Consider the following 14865-nt stretch of genomic DNA (forward strand, 5'->3'; position numbering starts at 1 on the left):
ATCCCCCCTAATCTTATAGGGGACTGCTAAACACTTTCGCATATTTATTTTGAAACATTACCATCAACACCTTTAGGAAAATGGCATTCGAGTTTCGGCCACCAAAGGCTCACAGGGGGCGGAGGGTTTATTGGTGCCATTGTTAAGATCTATCGGATTCGACATCACTGATGTAGATTCATAGCATGTGGAAATTTGTATTGGACTTTTGGAATTTGGTACGCCTATTTACGTTTTTGTTGGAGGAGCAGTTCGGTAATTAACGTTACCTGAGTAAATCCCAACGGCGCCTCGAATCCGATCTCTATTCACGATCAGGTGAACAATACGTTGTATAAAGGTTATTATAAATCATATTACCATGTTTGACGGTGACCTGATGAAGAGGGGGAGTGTGAAGACCACTCATCGTGAGCGGAGGAGTTTAGGACGGCGGTGAGGAGAAAGGGAATACCGCGGGAGACAGAAGGTCAGCCGTCTGCAGTTGTTTTTTAGAAACGTTGAGTGAGTGAGTGCGTCAGCGCAAATAGAACTCACTGGACACATTTCAAATGTATCCTACTTATAGCCTAGGTTGTCTGAGTGGTTTTTGCATCGCTTCTTATGATGGATTGAACTCATTTTGAGCAGATTAGTGGAGATGGATCTTCAGTGGCTCCTGATCCGAAGTCATATGTTTAGGAAACGGTGAAGAAGATGCCCACAGCCAAGTCATCTTTAGATAGAAAGTCTGACCAGGAGAGAGGCAAACACTGGTGTGGTGTGTTGACATGAACGAGGTGTGCATGTCATTGGGGAGCACAATCTAATGCTGTCGGAACTGACTGGTCTGGTCAACCCTGTACAGTTGTGGCAGAACACCAGCCATTCAGTGACGGCCCTAGTGCCTCCTAGTTAGTCCCTAGCTGATGGCTTTCTGTCATGGCCACAATGGAAACACTATTAGCGCCTATTCTCTAATTGTAAACTAACTCAGGCAATGTATTATTAGTGGTTGAGTTACCCTACACTTTTTGTTTTTAGGGTGGCTAACACAAGTGCATTGAAACTAGCTCATGTTATTTTTTTACTGAAGTGGGTGAACTCAGCCATGTCTAAGGCAGAAGAGGAACATGATGGTAATTTCACTAGTTATGTTAATCTACCACTGGCATGCCCTGGCGGGTGTGTATCCTGACACAACACTAGTTATGTTAATCTACCACTGGCATGCCCTGGCGGGTGTGTATCCTGACACAACACTAGTTATGTTAATCTACCACTGGCATGCCCTGGCGCGTGTGTATCCTGACACAACACTAGTTATGTTAATCTACCACTGGCATGCCCTGGTGGGTGTGTATCCTGACACAACACTAGTTATGTTAATCTACCACTGGCATGCCCTGGCGGGTGTGTATCCTGACGCAACACTAGTTATGTTAATCTTAGAGACTGATGCAGGACTCAGTCTTAGAGACTGATGCAGGACTCAGTCTTAGAGACTGATGCAGGACTCAATTCAAGAACAGCAGTGGTGTTTGTGTGAGCGAAGCGCTCCTCTGTCCTATGGAATGGTGTGTGTGTGAGCGAAGCGCTCCTCTGTCCTATGGAATGGTGTGTGTGTGAGCGAAGCGCTCCTCTGTCCTATGGAATGGTGTGTGTGTGAGCGAAGGGCTCCTCTGTCCTATGGAATGGTGTGTGTGTGAGCGAAGCGCTCCTCTGTCCTATGGAATGGTGTGTGTGTGAGCGAAGCGCTCCTCTGTCCTATGGAATGGTGTGTGTGTGAGCGAAGCGCTCCTCTGTCCTATGGAATGGTGTGTGTGTGAGCGAAGCGCTCCTCTGTCCTATGGAATGGTGTGTGTGTGAGCGAAGCGCTCCTCTGTCCTATGGAATGGTGTGTGTGTGAGCGAAGCGCTCCTCTGTCCTATGGAATGGTGTGTGTGTGAGCGAAGCGCTCCTCTGTCCTATGGAATGGTGTGTGTGAGCGAAGCGCTCCTCTGTCCTATGGAATGGTGTGTGTGTGAGCGAAGCGCTCCTCTGTCCTATGGAATGGTGTGTGTGTGAGCGAAGCGCTCCTCTGTCCTATGGAATGGTGTGTGTGTGAGCGAAGCGCTCCTCTGTCCTATGGAATGGTGTGTGTGTGAGCGAAGCGCTCCTCTGTCCTATGGAATGGTGTGTGTGTGTGAGCGAAGCGCTCCTCTGTCCTATGGAATGGTGTGTGTGTGTGAGCGAAGCGCTCCTCTGTCCTATGGAATGGTGTGTGTGTGAGCGAAGCGCTCCTCTGTCCTATGGAATGGTGTGTTTGTGAGCGAAGCGCTCCTCTGTCCTATGGAATGGTGTGTGTGTGAGCGAAGCGCTCCTCTGTCCTATGGAATGGTGTGTGTGAGAAGCGAGGAGACATTTTTCAGAGACAGACAACATGTGTGGATTGAAGTTGTGGGCTTTTTCTTGACCAGAAACATGCATGTTGGTCCTGGTCAGTCCCTGGATGGGAGACCAGGTGCTGCTGGAAGTGGTGTTGGAGGGCCAGTGGGAGGCACTCTTTCCTCTGGTCTAAAAAATATCCCAATGCCCCAGGGAAGTGATTGGAGACACTGCCCTGTGTAGGGTGCTGTCTTTCAGATGGGACATTAAACAGGTGTCTTGACTCTCTGAGGTCATTAAAGAATCCATGGCACTTATTGTAAGAGTAGGGGTGTTAACCCCTGTGTCCTGGCTAAATTCCCAAGCTGTCCCTCATACCATCACAGTCACCTAATCATCCCCAGCTTACAATTGGCTCATTCTTCCCCCTCCTCTCCCCTGTAACTATTCCCCAGGTCGTTGCTGTAAATGAGAATGTGTTCTCAGTCAACTTACTTGCTAAAATACAATTACTTAAAACACTGTTCGCTCAGTTGGTTGACTATTTCACAGTGCCATTTAAACTAGCTAACTAACATTAGATTTAACTGGCCACTGTATGACAAACACACAGGGTTTGAGTGTGTGTCTGTGAACACAAACTCTGCCAATACTGAAGAGTCAGCGTTATTAGGCTAAACTCGTGTTGGCAGTTGGCTCTTTCCATCTAATTTTTACCTAGCCCGGGTAGCAGTCTGTCTGACTTATCATTCCACTCCTTATCGTGGTAAACAGCATGACTGAGTACATGGACTGGAATGTTAGCCTGAAATCCAGAACCTGTTTTGCTAACTTTTGCCCACTTCAAAACAACACGGTCACTTTTGTCGTCCTCTCCTCCTCAGTAGACACCGACTGCAGTCTGTTGGTTAAAACATGTAGCCGATTATCTTTCCAGTGACGTAAGAAAGACTAGAAATGGTTAACACGTTGAGAGAAGTGAGAATGAAAAGCAGTCTGGTTACTGGGAGAAACACCATCTCAGCGACGCGTGTGGAATTTAGCTGTTTCACTTTGATTCCTGGCATTGTAAATAATATCACTAAGCTTGGCATCATTTTGTCCAGGAATGCAGTTGTTAGTATTTCATTTCTCCTGACATCATTGGGAAAACTCCCGAAAGCATTGGAAACTCGTAGAATAAGCGAGCTAACGACATCAGTTAAAGAACAATGTCCTCTTTATCATAATAAAAGGAATACAAAGGAATTCAGAGGCACCACATTTGGAGTAAAGAACGGTCTAGTAGTGCGCTACACCCATTATGAATTGTGTAACAAGGTGACAGACCATTCTCCTGCTCAAACACTTTTATTTTATTTTTTACTGTTTATTTAGTTTTACAGACAATTCTCTCATTAGTCAACCCAATTTAAACAATATAATTAACCAAAAAGAAAAGGGGAGGGGAAAAAACTGTCACCTTTTAAAGATACCGTACTTTACACAAGGTACAACGGTTGAAGGGACAATCTACATTTCAAACAACAAAGCAGCCACCCCGCTAATGTTCCTGTAAACAGCTGAAGAATAGGGGTGGAGAAATGCAACCACTCTCACATTCATAGACCCCAGCTATGGATGCAAAGACTGAGCATCCAGTAGACCAAAACTATAGTTTTAACCATTTGAGGCTATAGTGTTTTGTTTACAAGTACATTGTTCACAAACAACGGGGCAAAACACACTTACATTTTGCGTTCCATTGGGGTAAGACGGTTGAACCAAGCTCATGAGTCATCTACAAGTTACATTATTCAAGAAATCAATGGGCACATTTCACCAATCTCAAAGTCCAGAAATGGATGTAGCAAACACAGATTGCCCCTCCAACCAATGTCACAGGGGTGTTGATTACAGATTGATTTTGTAAGTATGTCATCAGAGGATGGACTGTTCAAACTAGGTTAACTTCCTCATACCCTTACTGTATGTCACTGGTAGGTGTCCAGTCTCTCGCTCTCCCTCAGAACTGAGCAGCAGTACATGTGGCTCTGTGTACAGTACTGTAGCTGTGGGAGCATCATTACCTCATAGAGAGGAGGTCAAGGGAAAGAGCCCTGTCAAGAAATCCCCACTCAAAGCACAGAACGGGGACTGAAAGGAGTGTGGTTTAACGTGCACTGCAAGATAAATGTAGCCTGGTCCTAAATCTGTTTGTGCTGTTTTGCCAACTTCTATGGTCATTGTCATGCCAATAGAAGTTGGCAAGACAGCACAAATATAAACGCAACATGCAACAATTTCAAAGATTTTGCTGAGTTACAGTTCACTTAAAGTAATCAGTCAACTGAAATCAATAAATTAGGCCCTAAACTATGGATTTCACATGACTGGGCAGGGGTGCAGGATTGGCTGGACCTGGGGAGCCAGACCCAGCCAATCAGAATGAGTTTTTTTCTCACAGAAATACTCCTCAGCTTTTTGTGCGTATGGAGCATTTCTGGGATTGGTTTTATTTCAGCTCATGAAACATGGGAGTAACACTTTACATGTTGCGTTTATATTTTTGTTCTGGAACCAGGCTAGGATAGATCCCTTACTCAACTTCCCCCTCCTCACTCCTTGTCTGCAGTGTCTCCTGCCCATCTCCAGAGCCCTGGGAAGAGCCCTGTCCAGGGGCCAAGAGGAGCTCTACTCAAAGGGAAGGGATCAGGACCCCAAGGGAGGGGGCTAGCAGTCCACAGCCCAGGAAAGTGTCCTGGGACCAGGCCTCGCCATAGACCGGTGAAGGGGGTACCACCAGGGACCCAGAGCCCAAGAAAGGGACTAGGAATCCACAGCCCAGGGAAGAGCTCCATACAGGGTGGACTAGGATCTCAGTCCCCAGGGAAGGGAGCGGGATCCAGGCTGAACCAGCTGAGAAGCCCTGGAGCCAGGATAAAGAGACATAGACTGATGGCAGGATCACCCTGCAGCCTGCCTGACCTCATTCACCTTGAGGAAAACCAGTCTGTGCTCAGATCCGCTAACAGAGCCCAACACATACCACCACTTCTATAAGCCTGGACCAGCCTACAGACCCAGGCAGTAGGTCTACCGACAGCTCACACACAGGACTGAATGCTCACAGTCCAGACAGGGCAGAAGTAGTGGCCTGTAGGGAGGGCAGAGCGAGGGAAATCTCTCCCATAAATATGTACGGTTTGGACCTGATGTGGGACGCTGTACTGATCAACAGCCATGTAGGAGACGGATGGAAGGTGGATACAGGGCTCAACGTGGAACTGTCCCCCTCTCACAGAGCTGCGACTGGGACGGAGGAGGCCATGCTTCAGGAGAGCTCTACAGAAGAGAAGAAGATGGAGGGAGGGAGTGAGGAGGTGAGGTTGCAGGACTCCACTGAACAGAAGCTGTATAAGATTGCCAACGAGCTTCTGCTCACAGAGAGGGCCTATGTTGCTCGCCTTCACCTGCTAGACCAGGTCAGTGTGTCACTGTCAACTTCACTGTTCCTGTTCATCCACTGTAGTTATCACCACATGACTTGATCAGTATGTGTTGATTAGCGGAGTTTTAACATGTGTGTGCAGGTGTTCTGTGCCCGGCTGACTCAGGAGGCCGGTAAAGGTTTGTTCCCTGTAGATGTGGTGAGGACCATCTTCTCCAACATCTCCTCCATCCACACCTTCCACAGCCAGTTCCTACTGCCAGACCTGGAGACACACATGGGTCAATGGTGAGACAACCCAAATAGATGATGCAATTGAAGTCATTATCTATAATGGGACTGAAAGACATGATTGGATTGGAACCTTTTTATTCAATTAAAAATATGGTTATATTTTATGTAATTCATCCGGCCTCACAAAGACCACAGTAGTTTTAACATTCCTACATTAAATCGCTAGCATATCTAAACTTATTAAATAATCATTTTTTGAACTTTGATCTCCGACCCTTGACCCCACAGGTCTGTGAGCCCTCGTCTGGGTGATGTAATGCAGCAGCATGCTCCCTTCCTCAGGATGTATGCTGAGTACGTGATGAGCTTCGACCACGCCATGGAGCTGCTAAGAGTCTGGACGGAGAGGTCCACACCATTCAAGAATGTCATACAGGATATACAGGTAGGCCAGTATTTAACCAGGTAGGCCAGTTGAGAACAAGTTCTCATTTACAACTGCGACCTGGCCAAGATAAAGCAAAGCAGTGCGACACAAATAACACAGAGTTACACATGGAATAAACAAACATAGAGTCAATAACACAATAGAAAAATCTATATACAGTGTGTGCAAATGTAAGATTAGGGAGGTATGGCAATAAATAGGCCATAGTGGCGAATGAATTACAAGTTAGTTGGGTGTACTATTTACAGGTGAGCTGTGTACAGGTGCAATGATCGGTAGGCTGCTCTGACAGCTGATGCTTAAAGTTAGTGAGGGAGATATGTCTCCAGCTTCAGTGATTTTTGCAATTCGTTCCAGTCATTGGCAGCAGAGAACTGGATGGGAAAGGCGGCCAAAGGAGGTGTTGGCTTTGGGGATGATCAGTGAAATATACCTGCTGGAGCGCGTGCTATGTGTGGGTGTTGCTATGGTGACCAGTGAGCTGAGATAAGGTGGAGCTTTACCTAGCAACGACGAATATATAGCGAGGACCAGCCAACGAAAGCATACAGGGCGCAGTGGTGGGTAGTATATGGGGCTTTGGTGACAAAACGGATGGCGCTGTGATAGACTACATCCAATTTGCTGAGTAGAGTGTTGGAGGCTATTTTGTAAATTACATCGCCGATGTCCACATATTCAGAACCGTCCACAGTAGTGATGAATATCTTATTCATTCTCTTAATCTGCATTTCACCATTCACCTAATGAAAATCAATAGGTGCTAACTTTCCAGTGGTGGAAACATTTAGTCAATCTTGCCCTGTTGTTGATTTTCTGTTATCTTCCAGAGTCAGGAGGTGTGTGGTAGTTTGACCCTGCAGCACCACATGTTGGAGCCGGTCCAGAGACTTCCTCGTTATGAGATGCTGCTGAGAGACTACCTCAAGAGACTGCCTGATGACGACTCGGACCACAGCCATGCAGAGAGTGAGTTGACACCTGCCTTACTGTAGCATAGACATAGTCCAACATACAGTAGATCCACAAAGACCTGCCTCACTCTTACTGTAGCATAGACATGGTCCAACATACAGTAGATCCACAAAGACCTGCCTCACTCTTACTGTAGCATAGACATGGTCCTACATACAGTAGATCCACAAAGACCTGCCTCACTCTTACTGTAGCATAGACATGGTCCAACATACAGTAGATCCACAAAGGCCGGCCTCACTCTTACTGTAGCATAGACATAGTCCTACATACAGTAGATCCACAAAGACCTGCCTCACTCTTACTGTAGCATAGACATGGTCCAACATACAGTAGATCCACAAAGGCCAGCCTCACTCTTACTGTAGCATAGACATAGTCCAACATACAGTAGATCCACAAAGACCTGCCTCACTCTTACTGTAGCATAGACATAGTCCTACATACAGTAGATCCACAAAGACCTGCCTCACTCTTACTGTAGCATAGACATGGTCCAACATACAGTAGATCCACAAAGACCTGCCTCACTCTTACTGTAGCATAGACATAGTCCTACATACAGTAGATCCACAAAGACCTGCCTCACTCTTACTGTAGCATAGACATAGTCCTACATACAGTAGATCCACAAAGGCCAGCCTCACTCTTACTGTAGCATAGACATGGTCCAACATACAGTAGATCCACAAAGACCTGCCTCACTCTTACTGTAGCATAGACATAGTCCTACATACAGTAGATCCACAAAGACCTGCCTCACTCTTACTGTAGCATAGACATGGTCCAACATACAGTAGATCCACAAAGACCTGCCTCACTCTTACTGTAGCATAGACATGGTCCTACATACAGTAGATCCACAAAGGCCAGCCTCACTCTTACTGTAGCATAGACATAGTCCTACATACAGTAGATCCACAAAGACCTGCCTCACTCTTACTGTAGCATAGACATGGTCCTACATACAGTAGATCCACAAAGACCTGCCTCACTCTTACTGTAGCATAGACATGGTCCTACATACAGTAGATCCACAAAGGCCAGCCTCACTCTTACTGTAGCATAGACATAGTCCTACATACAGTAGATCCACAAAGACCTGCCTCACTCTTACTGTAGCATAGACATGGTCCTACATACAGTAGATCCACAAAGGCCAGCCTCACTCTTACTGTATCATAGACATAGTCCTACATACAGTAGATCCACAAAGACCTGCCTCACTCTTACTGTAGCATAGACATAGTCCTACATACAGTAGATCCACAAAGGCCAGCCTCACTCTTACTGTAGCATAGACATAGTCCTACATACAGTAGATCCACAAAGACCTGCCTCACTCTTACTGTAGCATAGACATGGTCCAACATACAGTAGATCCACAAAGGCCAGCCTCACTCTTACTGTAGCATAGACATGGTCCAACATACAGTAGATCCACAAAGGCCAGCCTCACTCTTACTGTAGCATAGACATAGTCCTACATACAGTAGATCCACAAAGGCCAGCCTCACTCTTACTGTAGCATAGACATAGTCCTACATACAGTAGATCCACAAAGGCCAGCCTCACTCTTACTGTAGCATAGACATGGTCCAACATACAGTAGATCCACAAAGACTTGCCTCACTCTTACTGTAGCATAGACATAGTCCTACATACAGTAGATCCACAAAGACCTGCCTCACTCTTACTGTAGCATAGACATAGTCCTACATACAGTAGATCCACAAAGGCCAGCCTCACTCTTACTGTAGCATAGACATAGTCCTACATACAGTAGATCCACAAAGACCTGCCTCACTCTTACTGTAGCATAGACATGGTCCAACATACAGTAGATCCACAAAGACCTGCCTCACTCTTACTGTAGCATAGACATGGTCCAACATACAGTAGATCCACAAAGACCTGCCTCACTCTTACTGTAGCATAGACATAGTCCAACATACAGTAGATCCACCCTGCCTCACTCTTACTGTAGCATAGACATAGTCCTACATACAGTAGATCCACAAAGACCTGCCTCACTCTTACTGTAGCATAGACATGGTCCAACATACAGTAGATCCACAAAGACCTGCCTCACTCTTACTGTAGCATAGACATAGTCCTACATACAGTAGATCCACAAAGACCTGCCTCACTCTTACTGTAGCAGAGTTCAGGTAGTCCTCATTTACTAGCCAAGACTCACGCAGTGTCATCACTTTTGCTCAGACTTGTAGTAACTTTCACAGAAACCATAATAGATTAGGTTTTGTGGTTTAGGGGTTTTGTTTTTCTAAAAGAATACGGTGTTGATCTCTTTGCCTGCCTTCAGAGTCTCTGCAGGTTATCTCCATGGCAGCAACACACTCCAACAGCGCCATCCGCCAATCAGTACGTGCAGAACTAATATGCTAATCCTCTACTTACTGCAGATAGCAATTGTCAGTACAGTATATCTAGAGACCATTTCTCTTCAGGCATAGAGGTTACTACTGTTAACCACTACCATCTGTACTTTGTTATTTTGCTATCGGTTGGGACAGAAGTTTGGGATCTGCTTTGTTGTCTAACATCCTCTGTTCTGCTGCGTTGTCCTCTAGGAGAACCTGAAGAAGCTGCTGGAGATCTACGAGATGTTGGGGGAGGAGGACGTGATGAACCCCTCCAATGAGTTCATCAGGGAGGGACGCATCTTGATGCTGGCTGCCAGGAACTCCGCCATGGAGAGACACCTCTTCCTGGTTAGACCAGCTCACAATATTTTAACCTTTTATTTTACCAGGAAGTCCCATTGAGGTCAGACCAACTCTTTCCCAATGGAGACCTTATGGAGTTTAGGAAGACGCAACATTACATAATGTTGCTATGTATAGTGTAGAACAGACATGATTTCTGCTATGTATAATGTGAACTGAAATCATCTCTATTTTGTCAGAATCTTGCACTTCACTGACTAGGAACCACTGAACATCCATCCATTTAACCCACACGTGTCAAACTCATTCCACGGAGGGCGGTGTTTCGCTCCACCCTTGTACTTGATGAATTAAGGTCACTAATTAGTAAGCAACTCCCTCATCTGGTTGTCTAGGTCTTAATTGAAAGGAAAAAACAAAAACCCACAGACATTCGGCCCTCCGTGGTATGAGTTTGACACTCCTGCATTAACGGCTCATTCAGGAGACTCTTGTGGCTCATACTTAAAACCCTCATGTCTTTCTGCCCCCCCCCCCGCTGTCCATCCAGTTCAACAACATACTACTGTGCTGCACTCCTCGGTTCAGCCTGGGGGGGCAGCGGTTCACTGTGCGGACACGGATTGACGTGGAGGGCATGACGGTGCAGCGCACCACCAACGAACACCACCCCCACACCTTCCAGGTGTCTGGCAAGGAGATGACCCTGGAGAGGACCCTGGACCTACAGGCCAGGTGAGGGGAGGGAGGAGGGGTGTCACAATAATATAACTCACCTGAAGGTCTTGGATGGATGTGTATATGTTTTGTATAAATGTTAACATGTGGCTTTGTCTTTCCAGCTCTGAACAAGACAAAGAGGACTGGTTAAAGGTAACAGTGCTTTGTCATATTTTGAAACATGTTTAAATGACCAATGGCACATGGTGAGTATATAGAGAGAGTACACATGGTCTGACGTGCCTTGTACTTTCAGGCTTTCCAGGACACTATTGATGTTTTCCGACAGAAGAATGAGACTTTTAAGTCAACTTCTAAAGAAGTAGAGGTATCTGTAAGGATCCTTTATTTTTGTGCAAAACAAAGACTGATAGAATGTTTTCTTCCATTCTTTTGTGTGTGTTCCTCCATCTGTACGGTATTCTCCCTGTATTAATATAGAGGGATAAATCACAGGCAAATGGGTGTGGAGGGGAACTGATCATTTAGCAAAAGGGAAGGAGAAACAACTCATTTGAGATCCTCTTGCATGTACGGGTGGTAAAACAACATGGCGAGACTGAACTGATTTTGAGTGTTGGTCTTTGTTCCTGTGTGCGTGAACAGATGGAGGAGCTGGGTCGGCGTGCCCCTCGATGGATCAGGGACAATGAGGTGACCATGTGTATGAAGTGTAGCGAACCCTTCAACGCCCTCACCCGATGGAGACACCACTGCAGAGCCTGTGGCTGTGTGAGCTAACACACACGTACACACAACACACACTTCACATTCACTTTACCTAAGGCTAGGGTGAGGTTATGATTAGTTGAAATGGCATTCACGTTCAGTGTTGTACTTCCGTTCTTTCTAACATAACCAGACCGATATGACCATGACTTCCTGTGTGTCCACCTGTCTGTCAGGTGGTGTGTTGGAGGTGTTCAGACAACAAAGTAACTCTGGAGTACGATGGCAACAAGGTGAACAAGGTGTGTCTAGACTGCCACTCCGCCCTGATCCTCCGGGCCAACAGAGAGGAGAGGGGAGAGGGCATGGAGGGGGGGCATTCTAGAGGTTCCACACCTCACCTCCACATTTCCATCCCTGCCCTTTCCCCAGGATGTGAAGGTCTTGTCTAGGGTCCCCTTCTAAGGGACAGGTGATGAAAATGGGATGGTGGTTAAGGCCATCGCCATGGTTGGCAAGGGGACGGTCATCAATGGCAACGAAAGTGTCACTGATAATGGTTACGGGAGTGTCGCCAATAGAAACGGGATGGCTGTCAATGACAGCGAGGCCTCTCGCTCAAACAGCCTCCATGTTCAAACACAAGCTATCCCCCAGTCTCTGCACTTGTGTTCAGTGTTAAGGCCTTAATGAGATACAGCGAGCTCCAAAAGTATTGGGATAGTGACGTATTTGAAATGATACAATGACTGAGGTTAAAGTGCAGACTATCTGCTTTAATTTAAGGGTATTTTCATCCCTATCGGGTGACCTGTTTATAAATTACAGCACGTTTTGTACATAGTCCCCCCATGTTAGGGGACCCATGTATTGGGACACATTCACTTATATGGATATTAAAGTAGTGCACAGTATTGGTTACATCAAGCTTGTGACTCTACAACCTTGTTGGATGCATTTGCTGTTTGTTTTTCGTTGTGTTTCAGATTATTTTGTTCCAAATAGAAATGTATGGTAAATAATATATTATGTCATTTTGGAGTCACTTGTATTGTAAATAAGAATAGAATATCTTTCTAAACACTTCTACATTCATGTGGATGCTACCATGATTCTGGAACTTTCTACTACTTTAATACACATAAGATAATTTTTTCCCCAATACTTTTGGTCCCCTAAAATGGGGAGGACTATGTACAAAAGGTACTGCAATTTCTAAATGTTGGATGATTAAAGCTGGCAGTCTGCACTTTAACCCCATAGTCATTGTATCATTTGAAATCCAAAGTGCTGGAATACAGAGCCAAAATAAACAAAAATGTCAATGTCCTAATACTTTTGGCGCTTTCTGTATACCGTAATGGGCTGGCAATGAGATGTATTTTGTGTAAAAACTCGAGAGAAGCAATGTGTTCTGCCTATCCCTATCTGAATAAGAAAATCAATTAACCTTATCATTTGTATTTGAAATTATTTACCTTTTTGAATAAATAAAGTTGAACTTGTTTAAAAGTGAAGCAAGGTGTTCATTTGAACTAGAAAATTAAAGTTGGAAACTTATCAGCTAAGTTTCTTATGCTAGCAGTATGTGTTATTAAAGAGATTCTCCTATACTTTTGTATACTTTTTTCCCCCAGTAGTTCTGAAAGTAGCACTCACAACCCAACAATGGTCCCTGAAAATTGCATACTACATGCAGATATGTGGACCACGTCATTGCTCTCTCGATTAATCCCGCCTGTGTAGGCGTGTTTTGCATCAGCTGGAAGTTTATTGCCTTCGATTTGGAACCAGGCTGCATCCTGGGTTTGAACCAGGTGCCCCTTTCAAAGCCCACTGCGAAGTCTGCTCAAAACAAAACTGACGTGTATGTATGTAATTACTAGGAATCCCATGCAAAAGGGATTGCTTTTGATAAAAAGGCTTTTATCTGTCTTCCCAATGAGACATTTTTTGAAAATTCTAACATTTTAGTTTATGGAAAAGAGAGATTTGTCTGGAAGATGCACCTTGCTGCCATGTTGACAAAATGACAGAGCGGCGCAGATTACTGTTCCATTTGAGAAGGGCGCTCCTCTCTCCCCGCTTTCGCCCAATGATGTAAGTGGCCATAGACCGGTGCCCCGCCGGCTTATAATAATAGGCTGCAACCTTTCTCTGCTGTGGCCACTGAGCCGTTGGGTCCGCCCTGCAACAACATTGGATAACGCTGGGCAGGCCTCTTGCTAGCTCTTGCTCAGATACAAAAGGCTGAAACTCATTGGCTAGAACTCGAATTGCCAGGAGGCTGGCCCACGTGGAGGGAAATGTAGGGAAGTGGTGCAGCACAGCTTCAAGAAAAGTCGCTTTCAATCTAGGGATTTTGTAGCTAATTGATGTATAAAAAAAATATTATTCTCATAGATTATGCATGTATGAACACATTCAGCCCAAAGTGGTTTAAAAAGTACTTTCACCAAAGTACAGGAGCATGTCTTTAAGTAAATATATTCCTATGAAAACTTTTAAGTCTACACATTTTATGGAGATGGAGACCTTCCACTAAATACACTACATGACCAAAAGTATGTGGACACCTGCTTGTTGAACATCTCATTCCAAATCATGGGTGTTTAATATGGAGTTGGTCCCCCCTTTTGCTGCTATAACAGCCTCCACTCTTCTGGAAAGGCTTTCCACTAGATGTTGGAACATTTCTGCGAGTACTTGTTTCCATTCAGCTACACAAGCATTAGTTTGGTCGGACACTGACGTTGGGCGATAAGACCTGGCTCGCAGTCAGTGTTCCAATATATCCCAAATGTGTTCAATGTGGTTGAGGTCAGGGCTCTGTGCAGGCCAGTCAAGTTCTTCCACACCGATCTCGACAAACCATTCCTGAATATACCTCGTTTTGTGCACAGGGGCATTGTCATGCTGAAAACAGGAAAGGGCCCTACCCAAACTGTTGCTAGAAAGTTGGAAGCACAGAATCGTCTAGAATGTCATTGTATACGTTTTTTACTTTATCAGTATCCTTGACATTATTTTTCTCCTGTTACATCACAAACATGTTACATTTCTCCTGCAGTGCCTAACTACGTTTTGTAGGTGTGTAGATAAATGGACAGAATGCAGTCTTCGCTAACGCGAGAACGTTGCTTTTCAGTCACGCTGTAACGCTGAACTTCTGCGACACGGATTGAATAGAGCCCCAAAAGATTTTGAGAATTTCTGACCATAATTGCAGCCATAAGTGCCATACTGAAAGCCAGTGAGGAGGAAGTGGAGGAGCTAAAGAGAGAGAATGCAGTTTCAAGTAATTTGGCCAACAACTGTTTCTCATGTGTTGATTAAAATTAAAAATATATATT

At 45.1% G+C, this 14865-nt stretch overlaps 1 pseudogene; it reads left to right on the forward strand.

The window, feature by feature from the left end:
* Nucleotides 1-361: 361 nt before the first annotated feature.
* Nucleotides 362-12523, forward strand: LOC115106109 (FYVE, RhoGEF and PH domain-containing protein 4-like; annotated as a pseudogene).
* Nucleotides 12524-14865: the final 2342 nt, after the last annotated feature.

Source organism: Oncorhynchus nerka, linkage group LG23 (genome assembly GCF_034236695.1).
Source record: "Oncorhynchus nerka isolate Pitt River linkage group LG23, Oner_Uvic_2.0, whole genome shotgun sequence".
Classification (NCBI taxonomy): domain Eukaryota; kingdom Metazoa; phylum Chordata; class Actinopteri; order Salmoniformes; family Salmonidae; genus Oncorhynchus; species Oncorhynchus nerka.